At 31.9% G+C, this 18217-nt stretch overlaps 1 long non-coding RNA gene across 1 annotated transcript in view; it reads right to left on the bottom strand.

Annotated features, from left to right (window-relative positions):
- Positions 1 to 17978, bottom strand: part of LOC126872724 (uncharacterized) — a 135207-nt gene extending 117229 nt beyond the window's left edge. The window contains exon 1 of the long non-coding RNA XR_007692149.1: positions 17517 to 17978. This is a non-coding gene — a long non-coding RNA (uncharacterized LOC126872724). The remainder of the gene's footprint in view (positions 1 to 17516) is intronic.
- Between the last annotated feature and the right edge of the window lie 239 nt (positions 17979 to 18217).

Raw genomic sequence — 18217 nt, 5'->3', positions numbered from 1 at the left:
AATTTCTCTTACATAAAAATTTCAATGTAAAATCATTGAATAAAAGCCTTGCTTTTTGAAATTCAGGGATTAAACTTTCATATTAAAATATAAATTACGAAATGGAGACGTTAGTTAAGAATTTTCATATTAATTAAAAATTAGAATATTGTAAATACAACTTAGATACTCATTTAACTATGTTTACTGTATCCATGATACCATCACATTTCTATCGTTCTTTTTTTTTTTAATACGATGAAATCAAGCGATCACTAAGGTTGGAAACACTTTATTGCAAGCTGTAAACGTTTCAGAAAACAATATCAAGTGTCTATTATTTGATTATCAAGGCAGAAGGTCGATATCTTGTACGAACGTTGGTTGAAGTGGTCTTGGTATTGGTATGAAGGCCACCTTTGCAATTCCTTGATGAAACAATGGTATATCTTTTTCATCGAGTATCAATAGTATTTTATAGCGAAATTTACGAGCAGCAAGTTGGCCTGTCGATTCACTGGACACGTGCCAATCTCCATTCGGTTACAACATAAAATCATTTTATTGGATTACTAGGCATATTGCACACATATGCTAAAAACATTTATAATAACACTGTTACCTTATAAATGAATAAAAAAGCTAACACAAAATTATTCATTCCATTTTTGAATCATGATAATTTTTTTTCATTATGAAAAAGATAATAGAGGCAACAAGTTATAATTATTTGGAAAGTAGGTAAGACATACTTTTCTGAATACGCTGAAATTTTGTCATTATAAGTTACATATAGACAATGTTAGAAAGATGTATAATAAAAACGTCAGAATCTTATTATTAACTATCGCGAATAAGAAGAATAATTGCTATGAAAGATGTTGAAACCATAAATTTAACATTTACACATCATCCTCTAAAAACATCATCCTCTACTTCACTTAAGATGTTTGCAAGAATTTTGTAAACCATAAATGGATAAAAATAATTTAAAATAAATTGCTCTTAAACATGAAAACGTATTAGTAACATTATTTTTATATATATGTTATTAACATCTATATATATGTGTGTGCAACTAATATTAATTACGTTAAAAACGTTAAAACGTTAAAAGGCAAAGGGTTATGAAACGATCGCGTATATCGGTTTCCGTCCCCAAGTTGAACATCTCAATCCGGTGGAGTCGAGTGGGTACGGGTCGTTAAGCTTTCGTATCGAATTCAACATTCGTTGGCCGTTATCCGATAATGATTAATTAAAACGTCCGATCGCCGACGGTGTTGAATTTCCGGAGTTTCCTTGGCTGCTGCTGCTGTATCGTACCGTAGCGCGGGAACGTTCAAGGACGAGCCAGGTGAAAGCGTTTTGCGTTTTTCCTTGTACACCGTCGCACATTGCAGCGTGCAGTGGACAAAAATCGAAATAGTCATTGTTCGATTTTAATCTTATTATTCGATGATATCGTCAGTTTACAAGCAAGTTATATAAACGTAAACGATAATTTCCCCCAAAATTGTTAAATAAAAATCGTCTGTACGTCAAAATCTAATAACTTGAAAAGTATTTCATTCGATCATTATACGTTTTCCTTCTTTAATTCTTGTTAAATAGTGTTTGTTACACCTTAAATATGAAAAATTTGTGCAAAGATACGTATAATTTTAGTTTACAATCGAAAAATTTCTTACTTTCGAGTAATTTAACAATGACGGTTCAAACTATCCTATCATTTTGATCGTTCTGTGTCAAGAAAGTATCATGCTACATTGCTGAAACTTCTTTCTGCTACAGACTGCTATACTGGATGTTCTTTACTTCTTCCTTTTTCTTTTCTTTTTTTTTTTTTTTTTTTTGTCAAATGGACAAATGGATCTCTGACTATATTTGTTTCAAGAAAAGTTTAAAGACTACAAAAACTCTTCGTTCTTTACTAGATGTCAACACAATATGTGACGAAATGGGGGAAAGGATAAATGATTTCCGCATAACACTTAGGAAAAAATGACAAGATTATTTCCGGAATCGGCACTACATTTACTTAAACGTCACTGTGTGTGATTGGACAAAGAAATAAATATTCATGATATTTAAACTGAGTCAGAGAGTGAGGAAAATAACTAACAAAGATTTGATGAATAGTCTCTTACGTCTGATACCCTGTTATCAAGTTTCAGGAAAACTATATGCACTTTTTGTATCTTTATCTCAAATCCTCATTCAAATGCCGCACTGTAAAATGTAAGAACATGAAAACGTGCCTGCAAACGTGTGAACGTGACCTGTAAACGTGCGAACGTTGCCTGCGAACGTACGAACGTGATCTGCGAACGTGGCCCGCGAATTTTGATTTTTCTTCTGAATTGTCACATTGTGCTCCGCGACGAAATCCTTCTCGTACAGATTACATGCTCGCTGCGCATAAAATCACCGTTCATCGATAAACTCAAATAACAAAAAAAAAAAAAGAGAAACTGCTGGAGAAACGACAGCCACCCAATATTCGTGTATTAATACACTATGGAAGTTTATGCATATTCATGTTCTTACGAAGGCAACTAAACAAATGAAAGCAACACGCAGATTTGCTTCATTCAGCGATTATTATAACGAGTACTATACTTTGAATATTTTATACGTTTCTGTTTATTTGCATTCCTATATTTAAAAATTTTTCATAAATATACATATATATCCGTAGTTTGTGAGAAAGAACAGGAGATAGGTTTATGAAGAAAATTATTGTCGAACTGAACATAAATAACTGTTTATGTGTGAGAAATATTTATTTACGTTACGTTAAAGCAATTAATTACCAATTTGGTGGATATAATAAATTTTACTATTTAGAAATTCCCTGTTTCTTTCTTTTATATGAATTATATACCATATTTGTATAATAATAATATTTATCTAATAAATCTTAATATTTAAATTACATACATTAAATAACTAATACTTATACAAATTGTTACTATTTGTTGTAGGAAGTAAGAGCTAGTGTGACAGACGCCGATAATCCCCTTTAGTGAGTGAAAATATTTAACATTCTTTGACGTAATGGATGCTTCATGTTCGCTTCTGTGAGCAAGTACGTCTTACGTAAAGTTGTGCTCGATATTTGCTTGTTGCTGCTAATTTGCATCTTATTTATTCGACTATGTTCGATAATTTTCCCTTTTACAAACATTAAAACGTAAAATTTAAACATATGCTTACGCGCGCACATTCTGTTTCACAATGTTTGCCAGACGCGTTCACGTGAATGTAAAAAGACAGAAGACTATTAGGCATACAACGTCGTAAGTTTTGCATATTAATTGTATTGATGTTTAACACTCCAACGCATGTTTAATAAACTCGTAAATTTTATGCCACATGTCGTTTGTCGCGTGAGATAATAGCTGACATTGAATTGGAAACAAACGAGTGTGGTTGAAATTCGACTTTTGATTCCAGTTGAACCAAATTTCTATTCGAGTTATAAATTTGTGACCGTTCATTAAATTCATTTACACGCATTGGGAAGGCAATTATTTTAATAATTAAGCATTTTAATGGGCTAAATGTGAATTACATTAACGACGAGAATAATGATTTTTAGGAATGGGTTATGTAATTTGGAAATTTTGAATAATTTTTTTTTTTTACGAAATTGATTCACAAACGAAAAATAGTTGAATTACAACACATTCGTTTCATTTCATTTCATTTCAATTAAATTGCCTTAACTATGTAAATATATTGCTTTCGCACCTCTTATGTATACTAAATTATTTTCTTATACAATATCCGTGAGCGCATGTAGTACGTAATATAGTCCAAGTGTCCTAATTTTTCACAGTATTAAAGTGAAATTTCAACTACGTTTCGTAAGTGTTTATATTTTCACATATTAATTAAAAACTGAATTCAAAATCCAAGTCAAACAATAAATTACGTTTTGTCGTTGATTCACTCGACGAATCTACCATTTCGTAGTATACTCGATCTACGCTAATAAATCAAATATTTCTCCTAGAATTTTTAACATACATTTTATCATAAATCTTTTCCATCATACTGTTCTAATTTTAATAAAAAGTCATGAATACTAAATATTATGAGAATCGCGTATAGCCTCTTCATTTATGACAGTACAGTGACAGTTTATTCGAAAAAGTTGTTAAATTCTCTCAATTAATTAATATTAATAAATAAATTAATATTCACAGCTATCATCTACCCAAAGAATATTAAAATTGAGCCATTTATCACATAAAATGATCGATGTTTTGTGTAACGTGGTTTTGACGTTAACTGCTTAATTCTAAATAAATTCTAAATTTCTTCTAATGAAAATGCTAATGAAAATTCAAAATGTTTCGTAATATACGTAACATATTCATAAGAGGTGTCTGCAACTGCTCTAATACTTTCCCGAGCTTGTGTACATCATGATCACGAGTCAATCCGCCACTGATAATCACGCGGTCGCGGTTTGCGAGATCTCACGAACGTGTACACGTAAGCCAGAATGAAAATAAATGGCGTGCAACGGTACGAGTAATCGTAAGTTGGTCGAATTACTCGCGAAATCATCTCGATTGACTTATTCGCCCCGCGAAAGCAAAGTCACGAATCCATTGTAAACATCGGTTAAGCGTCGTTAAACGACGTTACCACAAGCCTTCGATCGATGATCGTTTACCAACTACACGCCGAAAAGTCGCCGTTAATTCGAGACAATTTCACGGAGGGACAGGTCCATTTGATCGCCTCTCGAAGCTGTGCATTGCCTCAGGATCGACTCGAAGGACCGGAATCCGGAATCGATTATCCGCGGTGCCTGCAGCCGCACTTGTGCAATGAGATATCGCGCACGTGTCTGTGAAAGTCGCGTTGCTGATAGACGTGAAATAGTGGTGCACGGTTTATGGAAAAAATTCGAAACGAAAGTGCCGACTTGTTGAATACGAAATGAGGGAACGCATGGATGGAAACGAAAGTTGGGGTGGTGGAAGAGTGGATTCAGGGAGATTTCGCGTGAAAAAGTGAGAGATAGAATTATTAGTTTTTAGAATTATATTAGATTTATAATAGACTAATATTTTAGAATTATTAATTCGGGATTGGTTGAATCGCTTGTCGGTTAATGTCGACGTATGATTCAGAAGTATATATGAATTTTAAGTATTTAATTTTGAGTATGAATATTAAACAGCTGGGGTAATTTTGTTTTTGAGAGAAATAAAAAAGTATTTGAATAACATGAATATTGCGAATATCCGAATTATCTGAACGTGAATTTGAACAACGAGACGAAGCAGTGGGAAGAATCAGTGAACTATTAAATGAAGCATCTCCTGGTGGATCCAAATAAATGCAGTTTTACAAACTATCAGCGTTAACAAACTATCTCGTATAATAGCAACAAATTTAGCGATGAAACAAGTGAAGCTCTATAAATGAATTTCACAAGTTATAGGTCAGTTGATTATCCTATTTGGTGTAAAATTATGAAATTATAATAGTCTGTAATCTATAACTTTTAACTTACCGATTCACCAATATCCTTAATCGATAAACTACAAATATATCGACACAAACATATCAAAAAATTAAAAAATAATGTGCAAGATTATCCAGGGTTTCTGATTCAACACTTCAACATTGTCCACTAACGCTCGAGAAACACGATTATACCGGAAGAGCAAAGATATTTTCCTAGAATCAATTTAGACCACAACAAAGCAGCGAAATAACGCAAACAATGGTTAAAGAACAGAGCAGCGATTCGAACGATAAAGTTAATAGCGAGAATGGTGCGATCGCATGTTGTCGTTCAATCGAACGACCGGCAGCGTGTCTCGGTTTCTCGTTGTCTTGTGGGACAGTTCCGTAAATCGAAATCTAGTGACGTTCTAGATCGGTAATTACAGCGTCCAGAGCAAATAGAAGTTGCTTATCTGCCGCGTTCCGCGTATCGCACAGATTATCGCCGCGATCCCACGATCATTCGAGGAGCAGATTAGTCGTACGGTTTTGTCTTTTAATTGCAGAAATCGGGGCCGTCACGCGACTCTTTCAATTCATGTCGACGCATCTGTCTCGCGAACATGTGTACGGTATACAGGGTGATCTACTTTAATGCTAGTAGATATAATATAATCGTTTAACCTGCCAGTATTTTTGTATTGTTTTGTCAATGTAGAATATGAACACGTGTGATGAAAATTGTTTTTTAGTAAATACAAACTAAAATGGATACTCAATTGATCGAGTAGCGACCTTTCTTTGCTATAACTACACTACGGATTTGTACGTATGTATAGTTTATAAAGTTTTGTATATTATCTGCACGTAATGCACACGACACCTACATAAAAATATATAAAATGTCCAGAGTGAAATAATTATTATAATATTTAGTAAGTGGAATCAATCTCTGATTAGGTTTCATTTTGCTATTTTTATTAACAAAAATATGAATTCGTATGAAAATCCGTAATCTAATTATAATCAAATAATCAATGCATATAAAACAGAATATTTTCATTAAAATAAAACAAACACACATTAAGAATAGGTATTTAAACAGATAATTGAATTGAGTTGCTACAATATGAGGAGGCTACACCACTTTCCAGTAGTTCAAGTAAACCAACAGAAACTAATTTAAAATCAATTAAAATCAAATTGTTTTTACAAACTTGCTAGAAATTCATAGTCCACTAATATTCGTAGTAGTTAACTTTTGCACTTTTTAATGTGAAACCTATGACTTACTTTCTTTTCTAATAAATACAATTTACACATTGGAGTTATCTCCTTATCGCTGAAAACCCTTTAATTGCAACTGAATATTTAATTGTCTGGATATAACCGTAGTGTCCACCACAAAATATTTTGTGGTTCTTTGGGATTAAAAATTCGCGATTTTGAGTATCCTTTGGACTAATTGTGGTTTAATTTTTTCAAAATTCTCGATATCAGATTGTTTCTAAATAAAAGCTTTCCTATATTTAGAAGAAAGAAGATAGATATTTATTTCTTCTTACCATTAAATTATTAGAAATAATATGAAGAATACGCTTTGATCAATTTTTAACTTATATCAAGGAGATGTATATTATGGTTCAAAAGTTTGTGGTTATTTTTAATATTTATAAAAAAATAAAGATAAGGTAACTTATTAATTTTTATCGAAGAGATTAATTTATATGTCTAAACCAAGTAGATCACAAGTATATTTATTTCTTTATTTAGTCCTGACTTTTATATTGTATAGTATATCTTGGTCCCTGGAGATATATGTATATGTATATGTATATGTAGATACCATCAATGGGCGGCATAATTTAGCTAAAAAAAACTGCATCGTCAAAGTGACGTTAGAAGATTACAAATTCACGGTAATATTCAATTAAGTTTGATTTGCACAAAATGTACATTTTTGTCATTAAATCATAAAATAAAATTATATTGACCTACGTAGACTAATGAAGATTGATACAATATTGAGAAAACGTCACGCCAAACATTCTTGTATTATGCAGTAGACAATTCTAATTATCCTTGTCATTTATAATTCTTGGTATATTTATTATACAACTTTGGCAACGCTTATATAATTTCCCTTCAATTTCTAAAATTACACTGTTGAATATAAAAAACAAAAAAACATAGAGAACACGGAATATTCTTACCACATGGAATGAGGTACAAGAAGCATGTTTAATGTTTCATAACTTCTTCAATCATCAACTTTTTATCAATGTCGATCTTAAAGAACTATATTTCATGCTGAGCGATGAGTATGCTTTTTAACGTTACGGAAATAGATATCGTAAAAAATGAATTTTCAATGAATATTTATCATTTTTATCTTTTCGAAAATGATACATTTTGATGTTTCGAAAATACGTTGTTTTTTAAATTGTTCAAAACTAATATTTCTAGAAAAGGAATGTTAACTTCTGAAACCTACAGTTGATTTCAGAAAACTCGAATTTTTCCAGTTTACGAGAATATTTATCACGTAGCATTCGAAATACATATTTTGCAGACTAGATAAAAATAACAAATAATTGTTGAAAACACTATTTTTATTTCAATCGTGTTATTTATCTTACTGAATACGCATACTTAGTAGAGCTAAGATACGAATATAATTTTTTTATTCAGATGACAGTAGTAAATCGTTCTTGATGATTTATGTAATATAATAAAAATTATATAGTTCATTGAGAAATGCAAGAAAATTAATTTTATATACTTGCACATAAAATAAGATACCTGTCGCGAAATTTTTCCAGTACAAATAAATATTTAACCTTTGTATATCGGAAATAATTTTCCATATATTTCTACGTAATTAGATAATTTTCTGAAACATTGCTTCAAAAAACGTAGTCGAAGATCTCAAAGGACTTATTCACGTAACAGCATAAGGATATCTTATACACATTCTTGAATTTATCCTAAAGTGACAATAAAGAATGTATAAAGTATACATTACCTCCCAAAAAAATTATATTAATATCGAAATGTTTGTGCGAATAACAATTAAAAGATCTCATTAAGTTTAATTCGCAATATCAGACGACTTCCGTACAGAAAAATTCTTGCATTTTCATTTCTCATATTGAGATGACTTTTACCTAAAAAATTTTCGTTCGAAAATAAGTTCTACCTATGAATATAATTTATCTGGAAACGAAATTTATTATGCAACAACATAGTTTCACAAGATCAAATCGATCAGCTGGTCAAATCAGCAGTTTCTCGATCCGAAGCGTGTTAGATGTTTTAACCAACCAAGCATCTTAAATGATAGCCATAAAGGACCACCCTGTATACGCAGAATCCATTTCGAAACGTGAGCCAATAACGAGACTTTTTGCTACGTTAGACATGAGAGATCAGCTCGTCGTCTGACCGAACATCGATCGTTACGAAATTACATTAATCAGAGTCGTTTCGCGTTGCCGGTCGTTAATTGCTCGGAAGAGTCCATCGTATAGAGCGTGCGAATCCGAAGTTCGATGCGAAACCTTTCATTAGGAATTACTTTCTTGTCCTTCGTACCCTGAATTGTGTCGATAGATCGATACGAATTTTCTCACCATAACTCGCGAACGTCAACGAGCGTTCAGAGCCAATTATGTCGAGATCTGCTCGTGTCTAATAAAAATACCTAACATCTATCACTTTTTTTTTTCTTTAAACGTAATTTATGTTTGTGTAGAGTCAAATTGGACGTATAAATATAAATAAGGGAATTTTATTTATTTCAAATTTCTCTTATACCATTCAGTATTTTATATTTCCCAGATTATTTAATATCCTCTATGATTTTAAGTTATTTATTTTATGAAACGAATAAATTACGAATAAAAATGAATAAATTTTGATTAGTTTGCCAGTATTTGGTATTCTAATCCGTAAATTGAAAAGAGAAAGCTAGTAATTTATTTTAATATTTATTTTTATATATTCAAAAGAAATTATTATTCATTAAGGATAATTCATGTAAATAATAATGTAAATAACAATGTAAAGGAAGCATTAATACAGCAAAACATTGATTTAAAAAAAGAGTTACATTAATCAAAGAAGCGCCAACTATTATTTATTTATATATCGTAAAAATATTTCGAGGTATAAAATGAATACATCGTTATCATAGCATGAATCAGCAAAGTATGAGATCTTCTGAAGCAAAAAACCTAAACGATACAAAATATACGTAAGAAACCTTCAAGAAAATACATCGTGTTGCTCGATGTTAAGGATTCCTTAAATTTATGGTAACACACGCTTTAGCGGTGTCGATGACTTTCGTCGTTACAGCAGACACGGCGAAGTCGTACATTGTGGTTCACCATAAATGATTGCTCGTCATTAGCGATCGTGTTCCCGACCATCCAACATTATCGCGCCACGCACCAAACAAAAACGAGGCACTATTCATTTCTCTGTGATTCCCGTTCTCGATGTTTTTACTCCATTAAACGTGAAATCTCTCCAACCGTGTAAATTAATGAGTTTCTTGCTAGTGAATTACTCATGAGATACCATGTACATGGAAGATTTCTCATGGAGAGGATTACAAGCATATATTTGTAAATTTTGTGGAATATTAATCCCTTTAACGAAATGTAATAGACCGATGGCTCAAAAAATGTTTAAAAGGTAAACGGTGTGAAAGAGGACTGTAATTTTACAATATGATTGTGATAGTAAAAAATACGAAGGTTCATAAAATTATATTTTAGGGTAAATCATCTGCATAAGTACTTATCAATCTTTCATTCTTTTTCATCTGACGTTATGTTATTTCATTTTTTAAATTTTCGTTTATACGGAGCGTTATAAAAAGATGGAGCAGTTTTTCAAATGTATAACAGATGTTGATATAATTACTGTATCGAGGGTCACTGAATTTTGCCGTCGAAGCAAATTTTTCGATCATTTTTAACACGAAATGATTAAAAATTTTGCTTGCCTATTTCAGTTTATTTTTATTATATAATAAATATGATAAATATTTTCATATAATAAATATAGAGAAATATTTCACATAGAAATATAGAGAAATTTATGAATTAGGTGAACGGTAAAATTTATATATCCAAACTCTGAAACTCTATACAAATATCGTGAATTTTCAGCATTAATAAATTTTTTTAACGAGCATAGCCATCATTAAAAATTATATTCATACGCTATAAATTAAATGTATGGATATTTTGTCCGCACTTGTAATTCACATGATAAATCTATATTTTACAAGCATAAAATAATTTCTAGAACGGCGAAAGAAAAGCTAATTTTTATTAATTCGAGTTTAAACAATATAATCTTACTTATTCGTTCCTTAGAATTTATAATCTAATAATATACGAAAATAATGTATTATAATTTACGATGCGCTAACAATCACTGATATATTAAAAATTATAGTTAACAATGTATCCTAATTGTATGTAATTTGTTTGATAATTTACACAGAATGTGCAGTTGTACTGAAAAATAATCTCTATACGAAGGTTCCAATTGCCTCAATGAAAAAGAAAGTTTGTATTGCACAGAAATGCATAATATTTAAGAAACGCGTTCGTATCTTCTATCTCAATCCGATATATCTCTTTCTCTATCTTCTATCTCTTTCAGTAACGTCGCGCAAAGTGTTAGGAAAATATGTAGCATCGTAAAGATGAAAGATAAAATTCAACTGGCGCGAATTGAAAGTCGAACGAAACAAATTTACTACGCGAGTTTACGAACGAGCGAATCGTACCTACGTATACGATCTTTATCGTCCATTGCCGTAAATGTTAGAAGGATGTGCAGAGAGGATTCGGGGAAAAAAAATATACGTAAACACGCGGAGAAAGTTGGAACGGGAAAATGTTCCGCTCAATTATCCTTTAAACGGCACGTTTAGTAGTTAATCTGATTCTTTTTTGTTCCCTCGTTCGAAACTTTCAGCCTCGAGGAAAATGATCGTCGTATAGCGATAATAATGGGATAATAATATGTACATATACACATATGTATATATGTATATATGTATATACATATTTCGTTGTCGGTACGAAGACTTTAATTCCATGGGAACTGACAGGCACCCGAGTTTCCAGGTGTTAGATCTCTGGTTTCACTTGATTTATAAACGCGATTGTGGCATTAATATTTATACGCTCAGGCATTGTTGTTATCATTAATGCAACATTGGATCACAACAGAATCTTGAGAAGAACAGAGATTCTCTCACGCTCAAGTTGAAGATAAATAGATGAATTTGATAAGTTAACGGATACGTTTTTCAATAAATTGGAATTTAGCAAAAATTAACCAATAGAGTTTAATAATACTCGATAATACTGAAATTTGTATCATTGTAAACTGTTAATTGATTTTTAACGTTTGAATGTTTTCTGCATAAAACTGTTTAGAAACAATAACGAAATATAGAGAATTTAAATCTGGCTGATGTAAATAATTCGTTTATATTGTACGAATATTTGCAAATTAATTGATATGTATTGGAATATTCTTAGGATTGTTTTGCAGTGTTTATATCTCTTTCCTAACACTTCTTCGAAGTACAAGAAACGAGGTTCCCAGAACGGTTGGAATGCGACCGTGAAACAGTTCACACATTCTGGATTGTAAATTTTGATCGTGAGAAGTTGATCCCGTGTGCTTGACTCTTGGAGAGTGAATCGTCGATATAATTCTATAGACATCATTTAAAATGTGTTTCTATGTTTCTAGAGTTCCAATGAAACAATTCAAGTTAGTAACACGTCTACATGAAATATTCATCTTGTGGCATATTTTCCGCATATTAAAAAAATTATTACCATGTATGTCATATAACTCGTGTCCATTTATTAAATAATATGTTTAAATTATATGCCATCAACAAATTTTCGAATTTTCCTTTGAACTTATAGAAACAAATCTTAATTTCTCAAAACTCAAACAAAGTATATCATCCGATTGTGTTCTGTCAAACATACACGTATAATGTCATATTATACTTTTTATTACTTCTACGCTTCATAGCATGTTTTTTTTCAATTTTATTAAATATTTTAGGAAACATCAGCATCTAACAAATACGCGTTATCAACGTTAGAAAATAAAGATGCCTTTATGATATCTTCTGTTGAAGTTCCAATCCGAAGATTACGAAAACAGAAGAATTATTCAAAATAATTCTCTATCTCTTTTAAGAACTTTAATAGTTCTTTTCAATTTAATATTTTAAAATGTTAATATTTCCTAAAATATTTAATAAAATTCAAAAAACATGCTATGAAACGTAAAACTTTCAACTCAGCGATTAAAAAAAAAATACCATTCATAAACTGTTAATAAAGCAACCCATAAAACTGTAAACCTCGGTACACAAGATTCATGTACCTACTCAAAATGATAATTCCAAAGGATATCGCTAACCGATTGTACAAACGTAACAGAAGATTAGACAAGAAAGAGAGAAGAAAAAGGGGATGTAATGGGCAAGTTGTTTGGTCGCGAAACCCGGATGCCAAACCGTAACACCATAATCACCGCTCGCCGTAGTTTCACCGTTAATGACGTTGGCGCGCGTTTGTAACGGGCGCTTCATCGCGATGGAGGCCAGTGGAGTTGCGTCTATTCATCCCGGAGGATTAGCCCGTGCCACGGGTTACAGGTACTGATCGATGCCAACGTTAATTGCACGCAAACGTAACGTACGCGCGCGCTGTTATGTAAATGCGGCACGTATTCGCCAAGCCGAACTGTATTTCCGTTAAATCGAGGCAATCTTCCAAGCCTGTTACAATATCGACGGCAATAAATTGTTGGCCGACTTGCTATTTCTGGGGTTGAATATCGTTTAGCCAATTAACTGGCCGCTGATTCGCTTTTTATCTCTGTTTCTTTCGGGAAAGTGTTCGACTTCCTTTTTCATTCTCATTTTCTCTCATTTTGCTTTCTAATTTCCATGCATTTTGAACAAAAAAAAAAAATCCTATTTTCCGGTAACGCAGTCAAGTTTTCTTAGATTAATGGTAAATCGATACCGGTTAGACGAGCTTCTGGTGGTGGTCTCGTATCATTTTTAGGTTTTCTTAGATTTCTTTTAGGAAATACTTGCCTTAATAGGCGGTTTAGTAAATGATAACACGATACGGAATAACGTCATTCATTTATCAGAGAGATCGCGTTGGTGTATTTAACAGTAAATTTCCTTTTACCTACGTGGTTTTTATTTGTCGTTGATCTATTTGCGTTGTAAAAGGAGTGCTCGTAGATTTTCTGTGAAGTTACGTAGGATGTATAGATTCTTGGAGGTTTCGAAGTTTCGCGGTTGGAATGTGCACTGATGGTGTTTGAGATTGATTATGGCTGATCGGGCATGTATGTGTTACACGCATGCGAGATTGATCGCCGGTAATCGGGACTGTTGACATAGTTGGTGTTGAAATTTGCGGAGTGGAACGCTAATATAGAAATTTTCTTCAATATAGCAAAGACGAGCTAATAATTGTAGAAATTCATTTTAATGTTTCATTAACATATACATTTTAGTTTCATAATATCAACATTTTCATAACTTTAACTACGTTTATCAAATAATAACTTCGACCTTTAGTTTCCTGAAATCCATCATCAAATTGAAGGAAAATTACATTTGAAAATATACTTTTTATTCAAACGAAAGGGAATAGATCTTAATAAATTCGTTTAATATATTTGTATAAATTAAACAGACTGTACCTATTTTTTTCTAATTAAATTCTTATTATGTTACATTAGATTATTTTAATCAAAATAATGAACCAAATCTCATACATAACAATTTAACAGTACACTTATTATCTCTTAGAAAAAAAGATGTTATAAATACTAATATTCGATTGTAACGAGATTGAAGTAACATTTAAGTGCACGACAATTGTCACAAATTTGTTCACAACTAAGAAAATCATTCTGATAACAGCAATGACCTTTTTAGGAATATTCGTTCATTAACTAAACTGAAGTTTACTTTAAGTAGCAAACTGAATTCCAGTTATAAATATTTTAATTTTATATTATTAAATAGGTTTTGAAGATATTAAGTGAAATTAACATTATATTTAAAATTTGAACGTCTTCAATGTATCTTTGTATCAATACTAATATATCTATTGAAGCCAAAATTCAGTAATCTTGCAAAAATATTATACAATTTGTTTTTTTCTTTTTTCTTCTAATTTAACAGAATTAACGAGCAACGATCATCAACTTTTTATTATTATAATCATTTTCGTTTCTTCACTCAAAGGATTCCTCTCTAGTTAGGATTAATTATTATTATTACTATATGTGTTTCTTCACTCAAAGAATATCTCTCTGGTTTAGATTAATATATACGGACTACGCCAAATTCGTATTAACGTGATTATTATAGAAATGCTCGTACTATTGTTGATGTATTTATTATTTGACTTCTATCAATCTCATTATTATTACTATTATTATTATTTACATCTTAATTTAATAGTAGTATTAAAATTTTGAAAATATGAAAAAATACGAAGCGTGTCTGTGTGTGTGTTATTTCGCAACTGTTACAATTTTCAAGTTAAATATAGTGAATATTAAGTAACTAGATCCACAAGTTTCGACGTAATTTATTTTACTACAACTAAAAGCGTCTCAATCGACTTACATGAAAAATCAAATGAAACCTCAACTCACCTTTATGAATACAATTTATCTCGCGTCACGGCAACAGACAACAAAAAGCTGCCTATAATAAAAGCTAAAAATTACGCGACAGTGACATCAATATGATTCGATATCATCCATATGATCGTTGTTTTCAATGTTTTGTGCCAATCACGTCACGATTTTACCGCGTTCACGATTCATCGGAATAATAGAATTATGAATGGGGAAGTCGTCGCGCTACGAGCACGGACGTATAAGATAATTGCGACTGGTTGCTAATTGGACGGTGCTCGCGTAAGCGTCGCTTGTTTAATTGTCGCGATGATTTACGAGACTCGTCGCCGGTTAATTGCGCGTTCTCGTGTCTCGAGCACCGATGAAAAGTGAAAACTCGGCATGTTTTTCCATCTCGTAAAACGCGTACAGCGATACTGACGACGACGTGATTGATGGAAATCCTTCGTGCCGTCTCGTTCGTTTGGAAAAGTTGCGACGAACGCTTACGATCCGCGAACCAGGTGAAAACGTTGTACAGCTATAATGGATACTCAAGCCTGGCAGGAAGCCTTGCAGCTGTTAATTGGAATTTAAATTGGAGTTTTGAAAGTGTACACAATGGGAAACAGCGATAAATATATTTAATTACATTCCGGGTTTCTTGAGATGCGCTGTGCATTTAGAGAATGCTTGTATGTAAACACCGCTGGCCAATAGTCTACATAGGGTGTCCTAAACTTAAATCGCCAAACTGCAAGGGTTTAATCCACAGGCGAAAAGAAGGGAAAGAACGTTACGTAAAGTTTGTCAATAAACGACGACTGTATTTTCCATTACAACAGACAAAAGGTGACTGTATTTTTGTGCCAGCGTAGTTACATATTTCTTATCGCGTGGTAGCAATTCCTTGTTGTTGATAATTATGATAATAATGGAATGAAAAATGATTACCTAGTATTTTTTAATTCTTCATTTCGAAATGTTGTCCTTGTGCTCGGGTACAAGCTTGACATCGATGAACAATGGAAATAATAATATTTCTGAAAATTTCGTTGAGTTTCAGGAACTGCATTTTTTATTCGTTGCACTAGCTTATTATGGGACCTTGTAGAATAAAACTTTTGTTTCATAGTTCCCAGTAAGCAAAAAAATCATGGAGGCTAAACAGCTGGCCCACTACGATCTTTCCATCTTTTAAATGTGTTTCGCATAAAGAACTAGCGTAACGAATAAAAAACGCAGGTTTTGAAACTCGACGATATTTTCAGGAACTGCGTAATATTATTATTTTCATTGTTCATCAATGTCAAGCATGTGTCCGAACGCAAGGACGACGTTTTGAAATGAGGAATTAAAAATACTAGGTAATCATTTTTTATTCAATTATTATCATAACTATTAAAGACACGGAATTGACACCACACGATAAAAAAAACGTGCAACTACGCTGACACAATAATACAGTCAACTTTTTGTCTGCTGCAATGAAGAATGCCTCGTTATCTGTTTCATACATACAATAATCTTTTATAACTCTGTAACAAAGCTTTTATTGACAAACTTTATGTAACATTCTTTTTTCCTTCTTTCTGTCTGTAAATTAGGTTTTTTGCAGCTTGACGTTTTAAGTTTGGGACACCGTGTATGTGATTATTTATTTGTAGAAATTTGTAGTAAAATTTATATTTACTTGTTGAATTTATATCGGGACGAGAGTGCAAATAATATAGAGGAAATTATTAAAAATATAAATGATAGACATTCCATAAATTGCAATTAATATGTAAATTGATACAAGATTGGAAAATTAGTAACGAGTACTACTACGTACTACGTATTATATTATACATTACATATATATTGCACATTATATATTTATTTCCTTTAAAATTAAAAATGCATATCAAACGCTCCAAAATTATATGTTTAATACATTTTGCATGGCAGAGCAACATTGTAAAATGCTTACTACAAACGTTGTATTAAAATGTCGAGTAAGTTTTCGATGAAACTTCGTTTCACGGCGTTGCAATTAAACTAATTTAACCGAAATCCGTAACAGAACCGTAACACGAGGAGAGAATTCAGTGTCGCGATAATAACGTTAAATAATTGAGTTTGCGACACGGAAAGGGGTTAACTTTTATTATCACGCTTGTGGCGCGTAACGACTCGACTTTCAGAGAAAATAATTAGTCGAAACGGAGGCTAATTGAGCGTGGTTGGCGTAATTCGACGGTGATTTTCGTGGAAATGAATATGTAACGTAAGCTAGGCCGGTCAACGGCTTTGCGTATTGTTCGTTATACTGTGTAATTATGTGCAAATTTATGACTCACCGTGGACCTTGGCTTTAGGATAACGGATTTACCGTGCGTACCAGTAGCGCTCTGCGGAAAGAGAAGAAAAAAAGAAAAGCATAAGCACCTCGTATACTATGTAAAAAATGTAAAACAGTTGGCGAGGTAACTGTAACGTGTGTAATTGCTGTTCAAAAGAGTTATGGTGTTATAGTGCCGTAGTTAGATAATTGTTTGAAATGTAACGTTTAATATGATGAAATATGCATTTGCAACAGTGATTCGAAATACGTAATTCTGAATAATTCAACGAGCTAAGAAATGTGTAACTAGTTACTGTTATGCAGCACGTTTAATAGAAAAGAACCTTTTCGGGAAAAGTTCTTTCCAATTAAATAGATTATGTGTGCAATAGTCTTCTTTCTTTAATATTATGATAAATTTTACGAAGTATTCAATGAATAATCTAATAAAAAAGATAAAATAAATTGTATTGCGAAATATTGTATTTCTACTACAAGATGATTCACATGGGACAATATTACGTAGTCTAATTTGTTTAAATTAATTCGAATATTTTATTGAATCAGTTTAAAGATTTTTTTCTAGCGTGTTTGATTAAAAAATTATAACATCTTTAAATTAGCGAAATCAGTTTAAAATATATTTTCAGGAATACTATCTTAAGTATCATTTTTGCAAACAAATTAAAGTACATGTTTTCATACTATCTTTCGTGT

The sequence above is a fragment of the Bombus huntii genome, chromosome 1, assembly GCF_024542735.1.
Source record: "Bombus huntii isolate Logan2020A chromosome 1, iyBomHunt1.1, whole genome shotgun sequence".
Lineage (NCBI taxonomy): Eukaryota > Metazoa > Arthropoda > Insecta > Hymenoptera > Apidae > Bombus > Bombus huntii.
Note: the sequence above shows the minus strand (reverse complement) of the source record. Positions and strands in the feature narration are given on the sequence as shown.